The following is a 19,724-nucleotide window of genomic DNA, read 5'->3' as shown; positions in this document are numbered from 1 at the left end:
GAGGTAACTTAATGATATCGCTGGCCAATTAAGAGTGTTCCTTTGTTACAGAGGCAGCAGCACAGATGTCTGGGACAGCCGGAAGAGAGGCTGTGGATAATTTTGGAAGTACCTTCATATGCATTTAACTGCAGTTGTTGCATAACTATGCAAAACCCACCATTGACTAAGTTACATGTGAATTACATGAGAAAAACTAGATGGCAAAATGGTTAAAACAAGTCAGCAGAAAAGCTGAAGCAAATAGACCTTGGGTAATGAAGTGGTTAAATTAGTGTGTAGTTTATCCGGAAGAGTGTAATGTCAAGGCCTTTCTGTCAGACTAGAGTCACTAATGACTATGTTTATGAAAATCACTTCAATATTGAATCCTATTGCTGTAATACAGCAGTTATCTGCATCATTCTCCATAGAAAAAGAGAGGGGAGAAGAAAGAGACTGACAGAAAAAGAGAAAGACTATAATTTTCTCCCTCGTCTTGGTTTGACAGGATCAATTCTTGTTTGTAATAATGGGTTCTGGGGGTGAGGCTGTCTGAAGACACTCACTCAGAGTACACACATTCGGATGACTCATAGTTTTACCTCCTGTTAGATACGAGGGACTCAAAGCTAGTGTGTGTGTGGGTTGCTGTATCTGCTGAAACTCTGGCTCAGGCCACTCAAAAAATCTTCCACTTGATGGTGAAGACAGTACATTTCATGCTGCTGTGACCCTAGAGGTAACACTTTGGATGTGACAACATAACATCCTTTCACTGTTTCTCTCTCTTCTTCCATGGGAGATCTATGGATGGATCTCATAAAATCTGTCAGGAACGTGTCATATTATGTATCAGAATCAAAAATCATACATTCATACTTTTCATACATTCAATGTGTTTTTTTTATGTTTTATACTTTTAAAATGTGTTAGTAATGATTAAAAAAAAGCATTGATAGTGAGAAGTAAGTTTTAAAGTTTTTTTATTATTAATATTACTATTATTATTGTCAGCACTGTTTCTCATTGGGTATTTATATTTTATAAATATTTATTAATATTTTGATAGTGAGAAGTAGGCTTTATATACTGAATATAGACATTTTAATTTCTTTTTACCTGCTTTTTGTGCACTGTGTAATTTTTTGCGGATTGCAACCAACGGCTCAGTCCCCCAATCACCCCTCGCTTTAGAGAAGCTATGGTGGCCGACACATGTAAAAATGTCATTGGTAAAGAAAGCAGAGAGCAATGAGATTTCTTTACAAAGGTAAATCAAGGAATTATATTCACTTAATTATTCAATAAATCAATGGTATCGCGAATGTTAATGTACTTGTTCATCATTGTGTCAGTGTTTTATTCACAAAAACAACAAAGTGACGAAAAGCGCCCTGTAGAGCAGTTTGTCCGTTGAGGGCTACTGTAGAAACATGGTGACGACTTCCATGTTAGGAAACCCACAGTGTGTGTAGATAAAGAAGTTAATAAAAACATAACGGTTCGTTAAGAAATATCTTTATACAACTCTAAAAACAGTCATATATATTACATTGCAGCATTCTGTAAATAGATTGTTGTAAATATTACACATTGTACCTTTTAAATGATGTTCACCCATGAAAACCTTTTCCCCCGAGCCAAAGAAAATACTCTAGGCATCATAGAGTCCTCTGCAGATGTTTATACAGTAAAGGACTTATTTAAGAGGTAGTGTCATGAGAAAACGAGGTGACAGCGAGAGAGTAGTGTGTACATAATACAGCAGAAGCGTGTCAAGCCAGGTCATGGATTAAACTGCGTGGTCAGTGCTGATTCTCCATTGAGGGTTCTTTCTTTGTCTTGGTCTTGGTTTAATCTGTATGCAAGGAACCATAGTGAATGGTGACAGATTTAGTCTATCATACCTGTACACCAGAGAGTCAGCAAGCTGCAGACAAACTTCATTACCTGCACAAAGAGATCCTCTGCTCACACTCCTCCACTCTCAATATGCTCTTTCTTTTGCACGATTCTCCAAGGTCAGGCCCTGCTCACGTCAAATCAGCTCACACTCTTTCCTCCATGTCTTCTCATGCTGTTTTTCCCACATGCTCTCCAAGGACTTCACACAAGTAAAAGCTTATACAAACCCTCCACAGCCTATATACATATACAGTTTTTTCCTGAAAAGCTTGAATTATCTGCATTTTGTTCACAATTATGTCTATATATGCATATATAAACACACACACACACACACTGTAAGGAATGTAAAGAATACCAGGTACACTCTTCTCTACATTTCTCTTCTGCTGAAGCTTGTTTCCTAGTCAATGAATTTGGATAAATGCTAAATGCATAAATATTAATATGTCATTGTTGTCTTTAGTGTGGCTTTTTTATTTATTCATTATTTATGTTCAGCAATGATAATAATTCTTTACATTTATATAGCGCTTTTCAAGACACTCAAAGCGCTTTACATAGACAGGGGGTATCTCCTCATCCACCACCAGTGTGCAGCATCCACCTGGATGTTTTTTGTTGTTTTATGTTGGTGAAACTATATTCAAATAAATGCTGTTGTTGTTGTTGTTGTTGTTGTTTTTACATTTCCTATTTATCAAATTTGAAATGCGTTAAAATATATTGCCACTTCCTCAAAAATCTTAAGTAGCTCAATTGTTAACTGATATAATAAGACATTTTTATTTTTATTTTATGTTTTAAGTTATGGCATCACAAAAAAATAAATTACATTTCAAAATATATTTAAACTGAAAATATTTCAAAATATATTTAAACTGAAAATATTTCTAAATATTTTCACTGTATTTTTGATCAAATAAATGCAGCATTGGTCCATTGTGATATTTTACTCATGGAGGGACAGAAATGAACCTAATACTCTTTGTGATTTGAATGACACTAAATGACAAAAACCATTTAAAAAGAGAACAGTGAGGTCAGCTGGAATGGATGACAAGCTGGATGTGAGAGTGGAAGAAAAGCAGCCAGCCCAGTATATATGGGAACTCCTTCAGCATGCCAGGTGGCACCTCATGAAGCTGCTAGAGAGAATGCCAAGCGTGAACAAAGCTCTTATCAGCCAAAGTGGTGGCTACTTGAAGAATGGAAGCGTTTTGGTCTTGTGTAAGCAATTTGTTTCTCTACTTCTAAAATAAAGAACATTTTGGAAAAATGAGAATGGGGTGGTTTGTCCAAACTTTTCACTGGTAGTGTGTATAACATATTTTGTATATAGACAGGCAGACACTGAGAATGCAGGGACTTTGCATTACTATGTCGGTCTGTCAATATCTGATCACAGATCCTATTGCCCATCCTTCATGAACACTGCATTGAATCCCTGTGGTCTCGTATTGTTAAACGGGTTTCATTACAGCAGACTCATTTACAGCAATTACATGGCTGATTTTGAATGGAGATTGATTCTATGTGTGCGATTCTGTGAGAAATCAAGAGAGAGAGAGAGAGAGAGAAAGAGAGGGATTTTACATGGGGACAGGAATAATGGAGAAAAGATTGTAATTGTTGCAACTACCTTTCTTAACACACCTCAGTTAAAAAACAGGACACACCTCTCTCCTCTGAGACCGTGTGTGTGTGTGTGTGCGTGTGTGTGTGTGTGTTTACACATCAGTCTCAGTGTAGGCTCTTGTCACTTTCAGTGTATTGATCACACATCTGTAACTCTTCACACATTCAAGAGCTATGGTTCTCTCAAAACGCATGGGAAGCAAAGCTTTAGGGGCAAAGCCCAGATTATCATTCTTCTTTTTTAATTAAAAATTGTCTGAGTTTTCCCCATGTCTCAGCAGTTCTGTTAAAGCAGATTGGTGAGTTGCTACACTGGTTTCATAGGTAGAAAATATGAATGCGAAGATTCAACATTATTTGCTGAAAACATTTTGTGTCATAGCTCTCAAATCTCATTTGTGTTTGCATGGTTAAGACATTTATTTGATCAAAATATACAATAAAAACATCAATGTTGTTAAATGTTGTTACAGTTGTTGAATTTTCTCTTCTCTTGATAGTAGAAGGCAGGCACATGTCCAAATGTAAAATCCAATCCTGCCAGTGTTAATTTATGTTGATGTGATTTGCATGTTTGAACTTTTACAAAATGTTTTATTAGTTTTCTTGCCGCTGTCAAGGATCCCGGGCATATTGAGGGCTCTGGGTTGCTTAATGCCTGAGGATAGCTGGTGCCGGTATTCACTTTTCCTGGCATTCGTATACAAACCATCAGTCTGAATTATTCATTGCAGGGACTCAGGGAGTGAAATATTCTCTCTAGCACACAACAGCATTGTGTAACTGGAGCTCAGTAAGTGTAAGTACCCGTTGGGGCCCTCTGTCTTTACTTAACCCACAGTAAAGTGCAGGTCAGTGTATTAGGCCTAACGGAGTAATAGATAGACATCCAGCACTTTCTCTTAAAAAAAACCAATTGAGCAGCCTAGAAAGGACTATAAAAGTAAAAATTTGTTGACATTTTGCAGGCAAGGTTTATTGTCTGTTGTCAAAAGTGTGTTGATATGTAAAGCACAGCTCACACCGAAGTCACTTTTATACCAAGCAACTGTCTGCTGGTCAAATGGAAATCTGCTTGGAAATCCATCACACTCACACAAATTCCAGATTACTTGGATTCCTCTTGAAATGGTTGGACTTTGTCAGCAATATTTCACTTAACAACAGAAAATGATGATATCTTCTGAAATAACATCCTTTAGACAAACTAAAGCAGCAGTGCATTCAGTCTTCACGGATATTGCAATCCCAGAATGCATTGCATTCAGAGTGCATTGAAAAGAAAAAAAAAAGAAATGAAATTTTTGGTAGTTAATTTCACACATAATTACAAAGAAACTGCAAATAGCAAATAGCAAATACTTTTTTTTAAGTATTTTCTTGTACCCAGTAATACTTTTACAGCATTCATCACTAAAGAGTATCCATAAACAGTTAAATTTATTTAACTACAAAGTCTTACACAATATTTGTGTGACCTATATTTTATGTCTTAAGCTCATCAGAATTTTGTGATTCCATTAACGAACACTCTTTTTTTGAAAATATCTTATTTTCCAACTCCCCTTTACCGTTTTTGAATCCAGGCTTGGTGATAGCACTTTTAGCTTAGCTTAGCATAGATCATTGAATTTGATTAGACCGTTAGCATCTCGCTCAAAAATGACCAAAGTGTTTTGATATTTTTCCTTTTTAAAACTTGACTCTTCTGTATTTACATTGTGTACTAAGAATGATGAAAAATTAAAAGTTACTATACTCTCATTCTGACGTAAAAAAAAAAGTAATTAAAAAAAAACGGTTAAGCTCAACTGTTTAACTGTAGGGGAGTTGGAAAATGAGCCCATTTTCAAAAATAGTGGAGTGTTTCTTTAAGATTAGGATGCTTCCTTGGATGGCCGCTCACTAGGTTTTGGAAAAGAGTTGCTGTTATTATTATCAAATGAAAAGCATTGAAATTCACATGACATTATTATAAAGAGCCTGATACTTTTTTGAAATTACAGTTATTTTCATCCCTGCAGGAATCGCAGGAGTAATCTAAATGATCTCCAAATTGCTGTTTATCGCAGGTTGTCTTCTTCAGAACCTCAAACAGACTGAACCTGTTGAAAGCAGATGTTGATTGCTATGGTAGAACAGTAAGGAGCAACAGAGTTTAGTGATTAAACTGTCAGTCCAGGTTGGAGGTTCAATCCCAGGCTGCTGTGCAGAGGGATTATGCTGTGAACTTCTGTTAACTGCTGTTATTGTACTTACAGTCCTGTTCTGCTAATGATTTGTTCTTGAGAAGGTGCATAATACTTTAAATGACCACTTACCAGTGGCGAGTGAAATTGAGAGCATTTAGCAGCCACTCATATTTTCTTTTATATTCATTTTACAATGTATAATTAAGATACAGTACATTTGTTCTGGTGACAAAATGATTATTTCATTGTTTTCCATGGATATTTGTGTCAAACAGTGCACATGACTGCAGCATCAACTAATCTCTTTAAATCCACACCTGTTAGTAACAAGGCTTGTCTAGATTGTGTTTATAATATTTTTGTTGGCTATGTGTCAGAAAGCATAAAATAAATTGTATTGCAATCTCAGAATGCACTCATCTGAAATGGCAGCTGAGTCAAGAGAAATGCAAATTTACTTAGAAAATATTGTAATATAGTTACTACATTTACATACATTTACTCACCAAAGCCCATTTTGCATTTATTTGTTTAGCAAAAGTGTTAATTATGGACTTTGTGAACATAAATTAAAGGATGCAATGTCATGAGGGAAACACTTTTTGCTACCTTTGACATCATTAGTCATCACAGTAATCATATTAACAATGCCAAAGGCAAAGTATGGTGGTCATGAGATCAAGTAAACCAAATGAAAGTAGAACAGCATTTTAATATTCAGTTGACTAGCAAACTACAAAAGAGAATTACAGTGAGGTTACAGCAACAACCCGCCTCCAGTTATTTACCTCAATTTCATATGCAGATACACAAGCAAATAAACAGTGTAAATATATGTTTGTTTTCCTGCTGATGATGAGAGGTTTGTTATTATTCGCCTAATTAGCAGTCCAAGAAGAATACAGCTCCTAAATAATGTCATTACATTGAACATGAAAGGTAATGTAAGTTTAATGTTTAAATATTTATCTTTTCCCAGTTTAATATTCATAGCCAATTGAGTAATTATTGTCAAATAATTGCTCTGTTTTTTTCCCCCCACCCAAATAGCCTAGCTTTGCAACACTGGCTCAACCAATGGCATGTGTTTAGTGTGGGGACTATCTGTTTGTCAGGTTATAGGAGTGTTCAGGAAAATAGTGTAACGGAAACAGGTCAATTTAGCTCAAAGGGAATCATTTAAGATTTAAAAGGAAATTTGAACAGAATCACTGTTTCACGGCTGGTCACGGAGACGCCCTGCGATTCAGTGAACGAGCCGTTTAACATCAAATCTGCGCTGGATACTAATATCCAAACTATAGTGAAAACACTATCAATTAGCACAGTAACAAGATCGGCAGTTTAAGACATTAACTTGTAAGCACAAAACACAAGATACTTCAATATGAATAAGGCTTTATTAGATAAATCTAAGACATATAAACTAATCTAACACATAAACGCATGCACTCACACATTCACACAAGTTGCAGGAAGATCGAAAGTTAGGAAAAGATGAGTTTAAGAGAATGTAACGTATTACAGCAATACGTTAAATTGCATAGACATGAACAACCATCAATCACTTAATTAACGCTCGCATTGAGTTCCTCAATGGGGTTAAAATTATATTAGATACACCAGCACAACAAATATCTGGGGATACATTGCCTTCGTTTCCTGTGAAAGGGACTCCCGTTGAAAGGGGTATCCCGGTGTCACTGATTGGCTGGAAGTTCAGTAGTGGCTAAAGTGACGTCTTGGGAAGCCCGTGGTTGTTGGGCGTTGGCTGAAAGTGCAGAGTCGTGTGCGCTGGTTGAAGTTGAACGGGCACCCGAGGTCAGGCGTCGGAGACTCGACGTTACAAAACTTAACTAAGAACACGAAACTCACAACCGGAAAAGAAAAGAAATAAAGTTTGACGAGACTAGGTTGTGTTCCTTCTCATCGTGGCTAAGTAGCAGCAGGCGTGCAGGCTGAAGCACGCTGGAACCGCTCTCAAAGAACAGTGATGATTAAACAGCATGGCTAGAAGCTAAAGGCTAAAGCTAGGTAGCAAAGCTACAAGCTAAAAGCTAAGAGCAGGCATGACTAATAGCAGAGACTAAAAGCAGACTAAAAGCCAGATTTCATGGTGTCCAAAGTATTTAACTGGCCTGTTGGCCACACCTCAAATGTTGTCTTGACCAATCAGATATTGTCTTTGCTCGGGGGTATCATAAATCATTTGTTTATCTTACCAAGCATGTGGTCCGAATTTTCCTGCTCTTGCAGGGTATAATTTTGGACAAGATTCCTTTTAACACGAATATGATGCATTTTGCAAATAAATGATTGTCAGGGATATTTCAAGCAAGTATAGATTCAATCACACTCATACCAGACATGACTATGTATCCTTCAGCTATCCCATAGTTATAAAAAAAAAAAAACATACACAATAAGTGATTATAACATGATAGTCAAATGTGTGGGTTACACATAAATGAATATGGAGTGAAGCGATGGACTGATTCATTTATAAGTCTTTTTGAGTTCATTCTGGTCCATATATATGTACAAAAGCAGTTTCTTTGCCATTCTCTTGACAAATACTTCTTTGGAGACAAAATCCCTTCCCCCTTAGGAATTTCAGTCTGGTTCTGCTAGGTGGGGGGAAGTCAATGGAAGTGTGTAACTCATGGGATTCCATGTGATGTCCAGTGTTGCATTTCAATTACGAACAACAAATTTGACACCAAATTTCTCTTCTTCGAATAGAAATTGTTAATAATTGTTCTAGTGGTGTTAATGTTGAAAACTGTTGTGTGAACAAGTTGGTTGGTCATCTTGCTTGGTTCTTGTGGCACTAGAACTGATTTATGACTTCCTGAGGAATTCGGCTCGTATTTCAACGCACAGCTTTGATAGACTCTTTAATTTGTCTGGTTCGACTCATTTCTGTTACAATAGTTTTGCAATTCTATAATTATGGCAATGCAGAAATGACACTGCACCTTTAAATACAGCAGAATTTGCAGATGACCTCTGAAATGCCTAGCACTTTCTCATCATCTCTCTGAATCTTTACGGTTAAGAAGCAGTGGTATTGCGTGATTTTAGTCTGCCCAGGCCTTTCTCTAACCAGCTGTAAATTATTTATCTTCCAAGCTGTCGTTGGTTAAAATGACATCAATTATACATTCGCATGAACCTGCTGATACACTTTCATGTTTAAGTAGTGGATTTTATTTTTCTTCTGTACCTTTCTGACTGAAAGGAAGTGATAGCACAGATCGATATCGAGTTCTATCTCACACAGCTGGGTTCCTGGCTGCTGATCTTCTTTGCCATGCCCTCTGTGATTGCTGAAGCCTTGCTGTCTATTTGATTTTTTTTTTCTTTTCTTTCTTTTTAATTTGTATTTGCGATTTGTGTGATAGAGTGTGATATTTGTAAATATGACTGACTCTGATGGTGTATATGCATTGGTATTGACGGACAGTGTGGGTTTAGTTAATGTGAATGTGTGTGTGTGTGTGTATGTCTGCTTTTGTAAGTTCTACAGGAAAATAGTATTGAGTTAGAGTTGAGTCTCAGACAGCTGGTAATTACAGCAACGTGCTGTGACTACTGAGATACTGTAGCTGTGAAGGATATGAAACCACAGACACATGCACAAATACACTAATGCACAAAGACACAAGTTCTTAAAGGCATACCAGCACTGCATGCATCACAAAAAGATGATGGCATTACATTTATTCTGCTGGTTTTATACTGTGCTTTTTTCGGTCCCATACCACTAAATATAATCCTCATAAGCTTTTTGCATTTTTACTTTATTTCCTTGAAACAATATTTCATACTTTTTAAGCCATTTTCCTCAAGGTATCATTGGTGGCATTCACATTGTAGGGAAAACTGAACCCATACACACTCACACATACATGATCTGAGGTTGATTTCAAAGTTTAGGATTGGATTTGATGGATGAGAAGTGGTGCTCTTCAACATGAGAGAAAACAGAAGAAAGGATCATTAACTGAGATATTATTCTGGCTCAAGAGATTGTCCTTAAATACAGAGACAGCGTAATGGTAGAAGTGAAGAGGAGGAGAGCAGAGAGTGTTTGATTACACATGAAAGACAGTTGTAAGAGAAAAGTGTTTTATATTAGATGACATTCATGTTGAAAGCACAAAAGGTGCAGGATGAGATACATGACAAATTTTGTGCTTACATTCTTAAAAATAGAGGTTCGTTATCACCATCTTTGGTTCCATGTAGAACCTTTCATCCGTGGAACCCTTCCATTGCTCAGATGGTTCTTTAGATTTCTTTAAATGTTCCTCATACTAAGAAAACAAAATCTAAAATTCCCCTTTCAGAACCTTCTTTTAAAAGAGTGTAGCCTGTGTGTGCCGTTTGTTCAAATCTCTAACACTAGTGATAGTAATAGTGAAGTAAAAAAAAAAATTCTTCTTCTTTCTTTCTTGTGTATATTTCTATTCTTGAGAAATTTTGATTCCTTTTTTTTTTTTGGCCATGTATTCAAAATTAACCAATATCCCGAGTTATTCAGTTACTCCTAACAGTACATTGACTGAACTGTGTAATGTGCATGGGCAGAGCAGCTGGCCTGTGAGACGGCATGTGTTAAAGGGCGTAACGTTTCCATCACACGCTTGAGTCATTCAGCCAATCACAATGCACTGGTCAGCTGGCCAATCAGAGAATACCTCGCTTTTCAGACCGATGAGCTTTAGAAAATAATGTTTTTTTGTTGTTGTTTTTTTACCTTAAACTGCATAAACACATTGCATTACACAAAATATTGTTCTTTTTAGCAGCATCCTGTGACCCCCATTTTATTTATTTATTTATTTTTGCAGTATGGTTGATTGTGGCAAAGATTTTTGAAAATAGTGTTTAGCCTTAATGTGCATGTAAATATGACGACACTTTTTGTTTTTGTTGTTGCATACAAGTGTATGAATACGATGTAGTATGTATTGCTAGCTCATATATAGCCAAATGCTTTGAATCATTAATAAATTGATATAATATAACAGAGTGTTCTTGCTGTTCTTTTTGTGTGTGTTGTAGTTAGATTTTGTTTTAGCACAGTGTGATTGGGTGGGGTAGGATTAAATGTATGAAATACTTTGGGTTTGTTGATCAAAACTATGTAAATGTGATTTATTTTAAGTACATTGGGTTTGTTACCTGATAATACATCTACATGTTTCTTATGCATTTAAAACTTATTGGACTTATTTGCATCACTTGATACAGTTAAAAATATGTAATCAAAATGAATGGACATTTTTTATGCAATTGAAAAACATAAATCTCAAGTATTGGGCCTAAATATTTTTTTGAGTGTGTTTGCTCTTTCTGGTATGTATGAATTGCAGATTTCCATTTCAAAGAGCAATTTTACCCCAGTGGGGGGGGGGGGATGCTTTTGTATTCTCTGCTGTTTTGTTGTGTAGCGCAGTACTCTAAATTTGATACAACAGATCAGAAATCTTTTGGAGCTGAATGATTGAATGGAAATTTCTGTGTAAGAAAGGGTGATGGACAGAGGAATTCAGCACCTCTCTGCACGTGTCTCTCTGGGGGCTCTCCTTCCCAGCATTCCTTTGGAAATTATACCTGTAAACCTATACTGACAATGCAAGTCCAACCTGACTCACAAGTGCAATACAATATTGAGACATGGATGGACATATGGATGGATGGATGACAAGAAGGTTAAAGATTAAGAGAGTGCAGGATGGAAAGATGTATAGGAGGATAGAAGGAAGAGTCTGGTGACAAAGGAAGAGATAAATAGATGTGAGAGAGCGAAACAAAACACAGGTTTTGTAGACAGACATAGTGGGGAAGAGTAATGGAACAACAAATCAAATCACTTAGAACAACAAACCACTTAGAAGGAAAGAGAAGCTTCTGTCTGCATTAATAGAGGACAGGAAATGGATGTGTCCAACAAAGACAACAGAAAAGTGAAGACAAATCACTTTACTAACAGCACAGAGTCAGGCATTAGTAAAGGAGTTTGTTTGGATTCACTATTCTGTTTGAGTAAATTAGAGTTTGGCAACAACATATGAACTAATTCAGGAGTTTTCAAACTTAGATCCGGGGGTGCACAAAATGTGTATGTATGTATTAAAGCCAAGTTAACATTTACTGAATTTTTTTGAGAGAATTACTTTTTTGTGTACTATTTCTGACTGTATACCAGTCAAAAATGTAGCATACAAAAATGGTAAGCATTCTGTTGGTCTGGGCAAATCCGATCTGGCATTAGTTAATTGGCATGTAAACACAAAATGGAGTGGTTAGTCACTTTACATATCTAAGGAGTCTGTCTAAATAGTCCAAAAAATCTGAAAGTGGACTAGACTCTAAACTGATCAATGAGTAGTTTATAAACCACTAGAACATTAAATTGAAGAACAAGAATTAAGAAAATACTGTTTTCTTTTGAAAGAAAACAGAGGAACAAAGAGAGCCAAGGGTTTTATGAGTGGGACCAAACCAAGACGGCATTTAAAACATAAGAGAAAGATGATATGCTAGAGAAGTCATTGAAAATCGGACAGAGTTAGAAGTCTGAAATCATTCATTAGAGAGTTCAGATGGAGTTCATTAAGGGTTCATTTGGACCAATTAAACTAATTAAGAAAGCTGCACAGACAGCTGCTTGTCTGCAGGCTATGTACAATGACCTGAACTCTGCTCTGTTAATGGTGCATAAACACTCTACACACACACATATTTGTATGTTAACGTGCACACACAAAACTCATTTATGTTGTACATTCTAGTACACTAAGATGACTTCCACAATCAATGTACACACCAAATTACAAATCACAAAGGCAGTAAGGGTACGAGAACTGTATGAGTTTCTTTCTTTCAAGAACAATTTTGGTTCCTGTTAATTTGTTTGTCAACATTCCTCATAATATTTTGTTTAGCAGATACAAAGCATACATTTGGAACAATATGAGGGTAAGTAAACGATGACTGAATTTTGATTTTTGTATTAACCATGGCTTTAACATGCACGTTTCAGCTGACACGGGTAATAGACATGCTAATGCAATCACAGAAAGATATAAAGAAATGAAGTGAAAAAGAAAAAGAGGGTGTTGATCAATCTCAACACACCATAGATATCCATATAACAACATACAGCACTTAATGAAACCACAAGACTGAACTGAAGGACTTGAGCCCGAGTGTGCATTTAAAGCATGCAAATTTAGCAATTTTAACAGCAATATGACGTTTCTTCTTATAAGAATTCATTAATCTTTATAATTATCTAATTATAAAACTGAAGACAAATATACTACTGTTTTGAAAGTTGTTCTGTAGTCATTTTATTTTACACTACAGGCTACCAATATTTATCTTAAATTCTTCACTTTCAAATATTCAAACCCTCAAGATTTTAACATTTCAAACTGAGCTTTAATTTTCTAATTAAATCAGAGCCTTTGATTTGATTTAATTAATTATTAGCTTTTCATCAACTCATGAACCCCTGCGGTTTCCTCACGAAATCCCCATTTAGGAAACCCTGCTGTAGACCTGCAAGACTGATGCTGCTGTCACACGTGCTAAGGCTATAATAAGATTTCCTGACTCCACATCCATCTAATCCTTAAAAAGTAATAGAAGTAAAGAGATTTAACTTGTTTTGCGTAAATGAGGGGAATGAGTGTTAAACCCACACATGAACTAAATAATGGATTTAGGCTAGTTAGTATAAAGTAGAGATATTAAAATAACGGGTGAGACTGAGGTGGTGCAGGGAAGCTTTAAGACTTGTCAGAAGAGTGAGGTGAGCGATTGAAATGACTCTTACTGTCAAACCTAATATTCAGTAAGGGTTTTCTTGACTCAAATTTTTTTCAGATGCACTCCTGCAGCTCAAGCAGTAGAGCAGGGGAACGTGCTGTCTTTAAGTCATTCTTGCAATTCTTTGGATTTGTGCTTGGGGTCATTGTCTTGCTGGAAAACATGTTCTCCCAAATTGCTGCTGTCGTAGACTCCAGGAGGTTTTTCTCCAGGATTTCCCTGTTGTTCAGCAGCGTTGATTTCACAGTCTTCCAAGTCTGCTGCAGGGAACCTGCTCACAGCATGAAGCTGCCGCACCATGTTTCACAGTAAGGGGTGGCATGTTTCTGTTCTGATGTAGAGTGTTTTGGCTTGACGCCATGCTTACAACATATAGAATGTTTAGTGATGCACCAAAATGATTTTTTGATCAAACAACAAAACCGAAATTCAAGATTTATTTATCTGGAAGCCAAAACTGAAAACAAATTTTGGGTAATTGCACTCTGTATGCTGTTCAGGGTGTCGTGTTCTCAAGGTGATAAATCAAACCAGTCTTTTTCAGCAATGAGTCACCTCTATATTTCAGCCGAGCAAACTGTACTTTAGCATCCTTTTTGTTCATAGTGAAGTGCCTCTGCTGACATGTTTACTTCTTGTAGCTTAGTGAAATAGATGCTGGCAGAGGCTTTTCTCCTTACCACTCTCATGTTAATCTGTGACTTGTGAAGCACCTGGACTAGAGTTATTATACGTTATGTACAATGTTTCAGCTACTGCAGCTTGTGGCTTCTTTAGAGTTGTTCTCTTAGTGGTCTCCATCACTAGTATCCTCCTGGCATGGTCAGGTTTTGAGGACAGGTAAATTTACAGCTGTGCTGTATTGTTTACATTTCTTAATTGCTGACTCATCTGTATTCATAGGTTATTTAATGACTTGGAAATCTTCTTGTATTCTTACATGCCTTGTGCTTTTTAATAATTTTTCTGAAGTGTTGCTCAGTGTTCTTTTTTCTTCATGCTGCAAGTTCTGCAACTTAACAAACTCACTTTTCAGAACCTTCCGAATAGAGCTGCATTTATATTACAATCAAATTAAATCTCTTTAAATCTTAGTACTAAAAAATTATATTTTATTGTCAATGAATATTAATATGCTGTGCAAGTGGAGTCGGAAGCAATTTTCTGAGCTTGTGAATGACCAGGTGAAGTCATATTTATGTGAGGGAAACTAAATTCTAGATGTTACATATAAATCTGTGGCATTATAAAGGTCATGTTTATTTGAAACTTTGAGGCAATAACTATCTTTATTATATATAATATATCTTATTTTATTGATCACAGTATATAATTATAAAGTATATCACAATAATATTGCCGGGCTATCACACACACACATGCACATTCTTACTGTATATTATATTATATTTATTATATTTCAGTAATTTCTTTCTCAGTTTAACAAGTTTATTTTCTGTTGATCAGTGGCAAAAAAGAAAAAGAAAAGAAAGAGTCAAATTAAATCCCCTCTGATTTGGTGCTGTAAAATAGCAAAACATTACACAATAAACGAGTCCAAGATTTGTGTAGATACCGTATCATGAAAAAAAATCAATATTCCTTCCTCTATGAAATAAAAGATTTTGATGTACTATATAGACATTCATGATTTTATTTTAGAAGGATGGGGGATATAAAGTACCTTAGTGAATTGGCTATTTGGAAGCAGCACCTCAGGAATAGGAACAAGGTTTCCGTTATCTGAAAGCATCGGGTGATTCGGATGTAGACAGATTTGTTGACTATAATAGGGAAAATCTATTTTCTAATTTTAACACACTGCCACATGCTGTGATGAATGTAAAATTAAATTATGGTTGTTTTTGATGCAAGAAACCTTTAATAACATCGTAAGTGGATTTCAGGAGAAAGATAGTCCCTTTAACATAAACACAGCTGCATATCAAAGATGTGTGTGTGTGTGTGTGTGTGCAGTTCTGCTAGCTGGGTCATCTGTCACTGTGTGTATTTGTGAATCCAGAGAGTGAATACTTTCTTATGTTTGTCACTTCTACAGTGACCGATTCTCTATCTATTTGTGTGAGTGTGTGTGTGTGCGTGTGTGCGTGTGTGTGCTTACGTGTGTGTGCTGTAGGGGAAATCGATGTAGTCTGAGAGAAAGGTCAAATCTGTCTCTGCAGTTAATTAGTTACTTCAAACCCCTGCTACAACTCACCAACCTCTCTGTCTCGCACACATTCTCTTTTTTTATGTATATAAGATGATTCTCTCTTTATCGCTCATTACTGGGGATGTCAACTTCAGCTGAGGAGAGTAAGCCACACTCTCACGCTCAACATGTATTTTTACTGCATGCACCATTTCAGATTGAAGTGAACTATCTGTGACAACGGACCAGACTGTAAACAAAAGTGCATGCCAGGAGCTGTACAGTATATGTACATAAAACCAATAGCAACAGCCAATGTTAAGGTTCACACAACTCTCCTAGGTGTTTGGATGGAAGACACTAATATAAGTGACAAAGTTTGTCCCATATGGATTTAATACAGAATCCAACTCTGTTCCCTGCAGTCCGGAATGATTTCTCATTAAAGGGGAAGGTTGGCAGCTCTACTCATTATAAGCATTTCCATGTTCATCTGTGATTTAGTCTTCCTACATTAAATCTTTACTCTCTCTCTCTCTCTCTTTGCCGTATGTCAGTCCTGTTGCACAGTATTTCATCATTTAGCTCTATTTCTGCTATATGAATCCCATATCACCTCTATGTCCGCAGTAAATCACAGGTGTTTAAGGATATTCTTTCGATTCTCCCAGGAGTGATTTTGGTTAAATTGGTTCAGTGAATCATCAGATACAGGTCAGTGTCTTCTGAGAGGCGCCGCACAGAGCTAGATAATGAGAAGACCTGATCTATCACTGAACGTCTGCTGTAGAACAGATTTGAGAAACCCTCTGACCACACACACGTTACTGCTTTCAAATTATAGTAGACTTTCTATAGGCTTCTATTGTTTATATTGAGCTAATTAAAATTTATATTCACTGACCTTAAACCCAATGCTCTTACAAACCATTTTGTACATTTAGATGTTTATTAAGGTGTTGTTTATTATATATGTATTAAGTTTATTTAACAACCCCCCCCCCCCCCATTGGAAAATATATAGTAATAATTTGATCTTTGATGATATCTCCGTGTTAAAGTTTTGTCAGTTTTAGCTTTAGTCTCCAAAGTATAGCTTTGCAAAAGCACAGGAACACAGGAATGTATCATTGTTTGAAGATTTTTTCACTCTATCTCACATACATCTGTGTCAAGAGCCTCTCTCCTGGAGAGCTGGAGGATCTTGTGTAAAAGCTTAATGGATGTGTGTTAGCAGGCCATGTTTCCTCCACCTGTTACATCAGAGCTGGGATTTTAATCAACTCACTGTATTCCACAAGCTCCATAAAAATATCTGTGGCCCAGCTTTGAGATCACTAGCATATCCTCAGAGCGTCTGATGTGTTTGGGTTTCATGTTACAAGAGATTTGGTGTAAAAACATAATAAAATTGAATAGGATTTATTCAATCTTCGTATACTTTGTAATAAGTGAATTGTGATATTGAAACTATTTTTGAGTGATTTCTGCACCCTAAATTGCAATGCAGATGTAATGGCAAAACGATTTGTATTTATATTTAAGTTGACATGCTTTTATCCAGAGTGTCTGAAATTATATTTAATATGTGCAATTTATCAGTTACTGCATTTCCTGGGAATCAAACACATGAACTTGGCATTGCTACCATAGCTACAAATTTTTGTTTAGCTGTCAAAAGAAGGTCTGCTTTCATAGATGGACTTTTGGACAGCGGAGCTGCATTGTAGTGGTTACAGAAGTTAGGCTTACAGAAGTTTTTCAGTCATTCTTGGGGATTTTGTGCCATCCTCTTCATCTTTCTTGTATGATGTCCCTCAGGGTTCAATTTTCGGTCCTATCTTATTTTCACTATTTTCACTTCCATTAGTGTCCATTTTTAGGAAATACGGCATCTTGTTTCATTGTAATGCAGACGATGCACAACTTTATCTCCCTTTGAAACGTAAAGATGCCAACTCTATAGCACCATTGTTGGACTTTCTTGAGGAGATTAGGGCCTGGATGGCTTCAAATTTTGTAAAGTTCAGCGAATAAGAAACAGAAGTCATGATATTTATACCTGGCAAAACCTGTGATCCCCCTGATTTAGATGAGAGTGTTATAAAATCATATGTTAAGCCAAATGTTAAAAACTTGTGTGTTATAATGGACAGTTATTTTAAATTGGATAAAAAAAAATTATTGCGTAACTAAATACAGTATTTTTCACTTAAGGCAATTATCAAGAGTGAAGTCTTTTTTTGTCTTTTAATGATTTTGAAAAGGGTATTACATGCTTTTATCTTGACCTGCCTTGACTATTTTAATGGCCTCTATGTACAGTAGGTATTAATCAGGCCTCCCTCATAAATTTTCAGATGGTACAAAAAGCTGCTACTCGTCTGTTAACAGAGAAACGCATGCGCAGACAATTACACCGATATTTGCTTCTATTCATTGGCTTCCTGTTCGTTTTAGACATGATTTGAAGGATTTGGCTTTAGTTTTAGTTTAGTTTAGTCAGTAAATGGACTGGCATCAATTTACCATTCTGATTGAATACAGCTGCATGATCCATCGAGAGTACTTAAGTCCACTTACCATTAACTCTTGGTTGTACCTCAAACAAGGCTGAAAAGCAGGGGTGAGTGGGCTTTTGCTGTTGCAGCCCCAAAACTTTGGAATAACTTGCCTCTATGCTAGGCAGGCCCATACACTTGCTGTTTTTAAATCCAGTCTTAAAACTTATGTTTATGCTCTGGCATTTAACTCAGTATGAGAGTTGTTTTGTGCATTTGGTTAGTGTTATTGTTTATTTTTGTCATGTGTCAAATTTTTTACTTTATGGACATAGTCATTCATAGTCATTCTAATCTATCTATTCAAACACTGTTGTCCCCCAAAGGCTTGTTAAAGCATCCTTTCAAAGAGGGAACTCCTTTTAAATTTTACAAATAATGAACTTTTTAATGGTTCACATTTCAAAAGGAAGTGAATCAGAAATGGGCTGACAAAGCAATGGCTCCTGGGCGTTTAACGAGAGGGCAAAGGTGGCACTAACTTTCCAGTTTTCCCTTAATTGCTTGTCTTTCATTATGTCTCTTTGACACTCGCTTTGCATCTAATTAAAATATCCAATGAATATTCATGGTAGGGCGGGGTTGCTTCATTGTTTGGGTGCGTAGGGTTAGAACAAGAGTAAGTGATGGTGGAAAAGAGCAGAGTCTGAGCGAGCGTGTCTCTTTCCCACAGCGGGTGGCTCTTAAGTCGGAGAGCTGGCTTTGATTGACAGCTGACTGTTGATAAGCTCCTGACGGTTCACCCTGTGGTGCTGCCCGCTGAAGGAGCTCTCAGGTGAAGAATGTAAAACTGCAGGTCGTAGGGTCTACAGGGAGGAACAGATGGTGCTTTCTGCATTCATTTCAATCACTAGAGCAGAATACTGATAACAGAATGGGATCTTGTAGGGTGAATCAATGTGGGGACAGTTTTTTGGACTTTCTAATTATCTGGATAAATGCAAGAATGAGGGAACTGAATGAGGGAGAAAATCCATGAAAAAATTAGTTTGTTCATGGGTAAGTGAATGAATAAGGTAATGAATGCTTGAGTGAGTGAATAATAGAGTGCATGAATGAATTAATGTATGAATCAAATGATTCATAAATGTATCTTTGTTAAATTATTAATGAATGATTAAAACATATATGGAATACATTTATGTATAATTAATTCAGTGAGTGATTAAATTTTTAAGACATGTCCTATTCATTTGTTGTGCCCTTTTTTCCTTTGTAAAGTGACCTTGAGATTCTGAAAGGTGCTATATGAAAAAGTATTATTATTATTGTTGTTATTATCATTATTATTATTAGAATTTTTAATTAAGGGAATAAGCAAGTGAAAAAGAGTCAGCAAGAGAATGAATGAATTATTAAAACAGTAATTAAATTGTTAAATAATATTTGTTACAAAATAATTATTTTTTAAACATTATTGCAAAAAAACTTAATTTATTCATGAATAAA

The 19,724-nt window shown here is 36.2% G+C and overlaps 1 protein-coding gene across 6 annotated transcripts in view; it reads left to right on the top strand.

The window, feature by feature from the left end:
• The window catches only part of LOC128017155 (5-hydroxytryptamine receptor 2A), an 86,907-nt gene that overhangs the window by 42,984 nt on the left and 24,199 nt on the right, over positions 1-19,724 (top strand). The window contains exon 1 of one of the 6 annotated variants that reach the window (XM_052602391.1): positions 12,655-12,707. The exons of the other annotated variants lie outside the window; for them this stretch is intronic. The gene's annotated coding sequence lies outside the window, so the exon portion shown is untranslated. Of the gene's footprint in view, positions 1-12,654; positions 12,708-19,724 lie in introns of those variants that run through there. 6 annotated transcript variants of the gene reach the window in all.

The sequence above is a fragment of the Carassius gibelio genome, chromosome A7 (assembly GCF_023724105.1).
Source record: "Carassius gibelio isolate Cgi1373 ecotype wild population from Czech Republic chromosome A7, carGib1.2-hapl.c, whole genome shotgun sequence".
NCBI lineage: Eukaryota > Metazoa > Chordata > Actinopteri > Cypriniformes > Cyprinidae > Carassius > Carassius gibelio.
This window is presented reverse-complemented; position numbering and strand designations above follow the sequence as displayed.